The 8,217-nt window shown below is 39.9% G+C and overlaps 1 pseudogene; it reads left to right on the top strand.

The window, feature by feature from the left end:
- The first annotated feature begins 2,355 nt into the window (after nt 1–2,355).
- On the top strand, nt 2,356–4,354 carry LOC109861805 (annotated as a pseudogene).
- The last annotated feature ends 3,863 nt before the right edge of the window (nt 4,355–8,217 follow it).

The following is an 8,217-nucleotide window of genomic DNA, read 5'->3' as shown; positions in this document are numbered from 1 at the left end:
CTTAATCCGTTCTCGTCGGCGGCTACGTATTCTCTCTCGCTGGCTCCGCAAGCCCTTTTTCTCATCACCTCGGTTTTCGGCGATGTTATCGTGTTTTCTTNGCTTCAAAATTGTCGGTTGAGTCGTCAACCGGCAAACAACAAACATCGCAAAGGTGAGAATCGTATATTTTGTCACCTTGACAATCGCGCAGGTAGACAAGTCTATCGTGAGATTTTCAGTCGTTAACTTCGAAAACATACAAGAATAATACATACGGAAAATATAAGAGAATAACACATCTACAGAATATATAAGAAAATAATACATATAAAACTCGAATTTCGCCGTTTGCAATGATTCTTCCTTACACTACTGGTCCGATGTAAATCCTTATTGGTTTCGTTCAACTACTTTCCAAAATCGTTGGTCTTTAATGGTCTGGTGTGGCATCGTAAATGGCTATTTAATAGGTCCTTATTTTTTTNAAGAAAACGTTAACGGACAAAACTTTTTGCAGTTTCTTCGAGACGATTTACCGCAACTATTGGAAGACGTTGATTTATTAACCAGAGAACGGATGTGGCTTCAATTGGATGGTGCGCCAGCACATTATTCAAATATTGTAAGAAATTACTTGAATAACCGATACAATGGTAGGTGGATTGGGAGATTGGGCGCAGTCGCGTGGCCTCCTCGTTCGCCAGATTTAACTTCTCCCGATTTTTTCCTGTGGGGAATGCTGAAAAATAATGTCTATAGCGAAAACCCAACAACCAAAGAGAATATGAAGGAACGTATTCGGACTGCTTGTGCCGCAATATCTCAAGAAATTCTTTTGAGAACAGTCACATCATTCAGAAGGCGTATCGATCTATGCATTCAAGAAAATGGACAGAATTTCGAACAGTTAATTCGCTAAGTGTACTACTTAGCGAATTAACTGTTTGAAGTTACAAATTAACTAAATACAACACCCCGATAGTGAGAGGCAAGGTGACTCACGTAAATAAAGCACCCCGATAGTGAGAGGCAAAGGGACTCACGTAAATAAAGCACCCCGATAATGAGAGGCAAGGGGACTCACGTAAATAAAGCACCCCGATAGTGAGAGGCAAGGGGTCTCACGTAAATAAAGCACCCCAAAGGGAACAAAAAACTACCACGTCCACGCCGTTGTTTTTGGGTAGTGCTAAGAGTAGTAATTTCTATTAATTTCGGCTAAAAATTTCGTCCGCCATCTTGGTCCGTTCTCTTGGATCCGCCATTTTGAATTTTGCGAATCTGACTTCAGATTCGTGATCAGCAACCCCAAAAACCCTCGTAAACTTATTTGGTGCAAATCGGTTGACTAAAATTTTTGTCCGCCATCTTCGTTCGCCATCTTGAAAATTTTAAAACAGCCAAGGTTATATCTAAACGTAAAATTTTCCGCTTTTTCATTTTTCGGTGTCAAAACGGGGGGTTTCCATTTAACAAAAACCACTTCCGGTTGAAGTAACCCACTTTCGGTCAAAATCAAAAGTTGAAAGGTACGCCATTTTGGTTCCCCCTCAAAACCTTACACCTTTTATATGAAACTTTTTTCGATTCCTGACCACACAAACGAGTTATTGGAGGTGATAGATTCAGATGACTCACCCTGTATATATATGTATACTAAAAACGTAGATATGCATCTTGGAGACGCGGTAATGTTACACAAAAAATTATATACCATGCATAGTGCCGCAGAAAAAAGTACATACCTTGAAATCGCCATATTGTCGAACCGCCATATTGCCGCCGCCATATTGCACCGCGTGTGAAGTCGTCATAAAGAGCCCTCCGCGTGACGTCATATCCTGCAGTGCCATGTTCCGCGTGACGTCATCGTGACGTCATTTCTCACGTGACGTCACTTCCTGACGCCGACTGACATCATATCCTGTGACGTCAGTGCCATGCCCCCGCGTGACGTAATCGTGACGTCATTACTTTCCCCCGCGTGGCGTCATTACCCCTTCTTCTGGGATGTCACGCCTCGCACCCCCTCTTTTCCCCTGTGTGACGTGACCTCTTCCTCTGTGACTTCACACTCCTTGGAGCTCCAGAGTTAGAACTCTCATAGTTTCACTACTGGTACTGCTGCGTGAACTACGTAGGGAAGCTTTGAGTGAAGCTCACAGAGGTCTACAGGCTGGTCAGTTAGGGGTGGAATAGACTTATCAGAGACTAGCCATCACATAGTATTGGCCTAACTTGTTCAAAGAGGTAGCTGCGTTTGTGCAAGGATGCGACGTATGTCAGAAAGTTAGAGTAGAGCAGACGAGTCCTGCCGGATTGATGAGACGTCGCCTAGCAGACGTACCATGAATCATTGTGGTTGTCGACATTATGGGTACGTTGCCGCGTAGTAAAGCCGGTTACGTGTATATCTTGGTAATACAAGATCTTTTCACTAAGTGGGTGAAATGCCAAACTCTGCAGGCCTAATGGGAAAAATATCGTAGGAGCGTTAGAAGATTTACTAATTTCTTGATGAAGCACGCCACAATTTTTGCTCACGGATAACGGGACCGAATTCGTAAATCGCACGCTGCAAACTTTTGCCGAGACTTATGAAATTAAGCATACAACCGTACCGTTATACCGCCCTCAGGCGAATCTGGTGGAGCGGGTGAATCAAATCATTAAAAAGTATGCTAATAGTCTTTTTGGACCGGGATTACCGGAAGTGGGACTACTATCTGAAAGATTTTTGTTTCGCGTACAATTCAGCTAGCCACTTGGCTGTCAACTGGTGCTTCCCCCGCGTTTTTAAATCTGCATCGCCAACTCATGCCATTTACTCGTTAAGACGTCGGCTAGTAGATGTTGCCGAAGTAGAAGCGCAGTCTCCCGAGAAATGGTCGCAGCGAAATGAAGCAACTTACGTCTCTGAAAACATGTGTAATAGAAAACTTAGAAAACTTAGAAAAGGCCTATCGCAAGCAAGCCGAGGCATATAATGCGTGCAGGCGAAAGATTGCCTATAACAAGGACGACCTTGTTTGAAAAAGAAATAGAGTCTTGTTGTCTGCCGCTCAAAACATTGCCGCGAAATTGGCTCTTAAATATCAGAGCACACACAGAATAAGTAAAAGAATATTGTCTATTGCGTATGAGTTAGTGAGGTTAGATGAATCTTTGATGGACCAAGTACAGTCGCGGTCACTGAATTGTTTTGTAGACGCGGGGAACTAGGGGTAAGAGGGACTGTATTCCCTAGCAGTAAATACTGCCAACAGGCGCTGTACTAAGTATCTGTAGCAGATCTCGATGAATTGACCAATTACGTTAGTCGATTGGTTAATGCGACAAACGTGAATGGTCAATTCCGCGAGGTCTGCGACCTGCGTTTGCGTCTCATTGATTGGCTACCGTATTGCGCGTAAAGGCCATTCTGCATAAGACGAAAGTACGAGTCACAGATCGCAGATCTTGCGGAATTGACCATTCACGTTTATCACAATAACCAATCGACTAACGTAATTGGTCAATTCATCGAGATGCTACAGTTAGTTAGTACGGCGCCTGTTGGCAGTACTTATTGCTAGGGAATACCGTCTCTCTTACTCCTAGCCCCCCGGTCCACAAAACGATTCATTGACTCCGACTGTACATGTGTAAGATTTGAAACCATACCATACATACTCCTCCTAAATAATTCTCCTGGGTAAACATACTCCTTTTTGTGTTTCTATCTATTATACAGGTAGTGCCGAGTGCCGGTCAAGGTTCGTGCCGGAAAAGGGTGTACAAAGATGGCGGATCAAAATCCGGAGAGAGACCTACGACAAGGTGGGTCAATATTTCTGGACCGGAATGCAGCGACTTCGGGAAGAGCAGGAGCGATGAGAAAGCAAACGTCGCGAGCGGAAGGAGCAGAAACAACAAGAGCAGGAGGAACAAGACCGCAGAATGTGGGAGGAGCAACGGCGCCATGAGAAAGAACAAAAATTAGAGCAAAAGCGTAAGGAGCGAGAACAACGAGCCGAACAGGAACGTTGAGAAAGAGAGAGGAGAGGAGAGAACAAGCCCGTCGAGAACACCTTTAAGAAATGCGTGAAAAGCGCGAAGAACAAGTAAGGCAAGAGAGAAAAAGAGAAAAAAAGGCAGAGAGAAAAATACCGATAGGAGCAAGCGAGGAAGGAGAGAGAAAGAGAAAAGGGAAAAAAAGCGAAAGAAACAGGAAAGATGAGGAGAGACAAAAAGAGTTACACCGACAGGAATAGAAGCGGAAGAGCAAGAGAAGAAAGAACAAAAGAAGAGAGAAGAAGAGAAGCAAATAGAACTACAACGGCAGAAACAGGAGCGGAAAGAGCAAGAAAAAGCCCGCAAAGAAAATGAGTAACAGCGGCGAGAGGAGCAACGACAAAAAGACCTGCGATACAACCGTTTCTTAGTAGAGGCGGGTCGAGAGCTCAACTGTGCCGAGCAAGCGCAGGAAGAGCGAGAAAGACAGAAGAGAATGTGGAAATCTATACAAAAACAACATAAGAAACGTGAACCCCGAGAAGGTTGAAAGCTGCAAGAAGAATACCGTTGGAAGGAGCGAGAGAGGAAAAAAAGAGGAAAAAGAAAAACAGGAGCGAGAGCGTAAGGAACAAGAAAAAGAAATACGAGAACAGGACGCAAGGATAGAGAAGCTCGAGAGAGAAAAGAACGAGAAGCACGAGAGAAAAGAGAACGAGAACGAAAAGAGAAACAAAAGAAAGAACAAAAAGAGGAGGAGAAAAAGAGACGTGAACAAGAACGTGCCAGAGAAGACAACCTCGCCAAGATCGCATCCGCGAGATGGCTTCTCGTGAAAAAAATCTCCACCCCACATTTAACCCGCAAGAAGAAATCTCTTGCTGGAATTGCGGCAAAGTGGGTCACAAATACTTGGGTTGTCCAAAGAACAAACGGGAGCAAAAATTTTGCTATAGCTGCGGAAATTTGAGAATAACAATCCGAGAATGCTCACAAGAGAACCTTACGGTGATGACCTCACCGATTTTATTAACATTTGTTTTGTAGATAGACCTTAATGTGAACCTTTATTGAGCAAAGAAATAAAGACGCACTACTCAAGCGTTTTCGAGAAAATCGAGGTTGAAAACTTTCGAGCGCCTTATAAGCAAAGTTTGTAAACGATTGTAACGAAGTCAGCGTGACGCAGCGGTAGCGTGCCCGATTCATGCTTTTAAGATCAACGATTCGAGTCTCATTGGTGGGTTTTTTACTTAGAATAAAAATTTTACATTCACTAATTACATAAATAATTAATAAATATTACCATAAATATTAATAAAGTTTACCATTTTGTTTATTTTTGAGTATAAATGAACAGTTTTCTTTTTTTGGAAACAAATTTAGCAAATTTGGATAAAGAAAATTAACATAAAAAACACAAACTGCTTGTTTTGTTATTTATTAATATCATTAATTAAATGTTTACCTGAAGTTTATGATTAATACATTTTTTATTAAACTTCTGTATTCTTCCTCGTGAAACCTTATAATAGTAGGAAAGTGGCCAATTCGAGGCAATAATTAGATCTTCGTGTCATTAACTTCTTTATTTTAAAAAACTCGAGAAACTTTTTGACCCTAAACTAATAAATATGTATTCGGTTATTGGAGCCGTTTGCTAGGTGTTGTGCGGAAATTATACGTGTATATATATCCATATATACGTGTTCACATGTAAATTTTACACGTGAAAATTCGAATTGAAATAACAATTCTAAAATTCATATTGGATGCTATACTTGCATCTCTTATATGAGAAATCCCAAATACCCCCCTAATTGAAATTAAATTTATATTACGAAAAAAACTCCTCGGCCAGGAGTCGAACCTGGAATCTCCGGCTTTCCGTGCCGTCGCCTTTCCTATTCGGCCACCGAGGCACTTTGGAGTTTTTCTCGCAATATTCATATATATATATTCGAACAACGCCATCTTCCTCCAGCGTGAATTAAACAATTAAAGAATCTTTTTCGGCTCTGTAGTTTCTAAACTAATAAATATATATTCGGTCATTGGAGCCGTTCGCTAGGTGTTGTGCGGAAATTATACGTGTATATATATCCATATATACGTGTTCACATGTAAATTTTACACGTGAAAATTCGAATTGAAATAACAATTCTAAAATTCATATTGGATGCTATACTTGCATCTCTTATATGAGAAATCCCAAATACCCCCCTAATTGGGCACGGAAAGCCGGAGATTCCAGGTTCGACTCCTGGCCGAGGAGTTTTTTTCGCAATATAAATTTAATTTCAATTAGGGGGGTATTTGGGATTTCTCATATAAAAGAGATGCAAGTATAGCATCCAATATGAATTTTAGAATTGTTATTTCAATTCGAATTTTCACGTGTAAAATTTACATATGAACACGTATATATGGATATATATACACGTATAATTTCCGCACAACACCTAGCGAACGGCTCCAATGACCGAATATATATTTATTAGTTTAGAAACTACAGAGCCGAAAAAGATTCTTTAATTTTTTGACTCTAATTTGGGTCTTCTTCAGTGTAGACGGCGTCAAAAAGTCGCAGAGTAGGTGCGAGAATCGGAGAGCAAGCGGTGCGGTTGCTCGTAGCGCCAGCAAGCGCCATACGAATTAAATAGTAACAATTGGTTGTTCGCAACTACGTGTCGATAATGTAACTACTCTTCTTTTCAATTTTTTTCTCAAAACGTAAAACTATTGGCTATTTACTAAATATTTAACGGTAACAAATAACGTGTATGTGTATATATACATGTAATAAATAAAATTATAATGTATCCGGCTTATAGAAAAAACGTATATTGTAAAAGTCTTGTTTAAAAAATTATATACTATTATATATAGCCACTACATAAATACAATTACATTAGATTATTATTATATTATATTATATCCATATATTTTATGTATACACAATTATATATGTAGAAATAAAAACACATTAAAAACTGAATAGGGCAAACAGTGCATAAGTAAGAAGAAAAAGATTATAACAAATAGATATATGTCGAAAGTTGAATAAAAGCTTCTGTCAAAATTAATGTGTATCATATGTATATAATTATTTTTACATATTACAAATTATTTCACCGCGATATTGTTTTTATATGAATAAACTCTATTAATTTTAACATAAGCTTATTCAACTTTCGGCATATATCTATTTGTTACAGTCTTTTTCTTCTTCCTTATGCACTGTTTGCCTTAGTCATTTTTTAATGTGTTTCTATTTCTACATATATATAATTGTGTATACACAAAATATATAGAAATAATATAATCTAATATTCATCTAACAAAATTGTATTTATTTAGTGACTATATATACCCAGCAAACAATTTCTGACTGCGCAACAGGAACTGAGTGCAGAAACGCTACAATACGGAAACATGCTTTGGTGCTGCCAAAACTGTTAGCACATAGAGACAAAAAACGCAACAACTTTGTTGGCACATACATGAGACTATTGCGGCCAAAATGATTCCATATATGTTAGTGAAATTGATAACAAATAGATGGTCGATAGCAAGCAGATCTGCTTTAGCAATACTGTGACCAAACAGTCCGCAAAACCGTATGAGCGTCTGTTTATGACAAAACGTTGACCGCAGTCGGGTCGATCTGTTGAACGCATTGACGACAGATTGCCACCAAACGCCAAGCAGATCTGTTCGTGCATATGTGCGGACTGTTAGCACGCAAGACTACTAAACTGTCTGTTTGACATGTAGACAACAAAATGGCGATTATCTGCGATCATATCTGTCGCCTGTGTTGATAACAGATTGTTAACAAACATTGAACAGTCTTTTACAGTTAGACCTTGTTTATGCGGGCAAAAACTGTTAACTTATGCTGGAACCGGTAAAGTTTAACTGTAAGATTTTAATACTTCTGTTTATACGCATTCGGCAATGAAACAATCATAAATTTAATGTAAAAAAAAGGAAGTTTAATTGATTCCCCTCANGGTTACAATATTTTTCAACACTCCACTTCTATATCCACGATCCATTTGTATCCACGATCTATTTGGAGGCCCGATTCAGTTCGCTTTTCAATCNATAAACTCGACTTGAAAGAGACCGGCCCGGAAAAATCCGACGGTGTGGATTCGAACTCGGGACCTCCCACTCGCAGCCCTCGCACTCAGGCCGCGAGACCACTGGGCCGGTCATAAATTTAATGTATTATTC

Source organism: Pseudomyrmex gracilis, unplaced genomic scaffold (genome assembly GCF_002006095.1).
Source record: "Pseudomyrmex gracilis isolate BER0280 unplaced genomic scaffold, ASM200609v1 scaffold_1050, whole genome shotgun sequence".
NCBI lineage: Eukaryota > Metazoa > Arthropoda > Insecta > Hymenoptera > Formicidae > Pseudomyrmex > Pseudomyrmex gracilis.
This window is presented reverse-complemented; position numbering and strand designations above follow the sequence as displayed.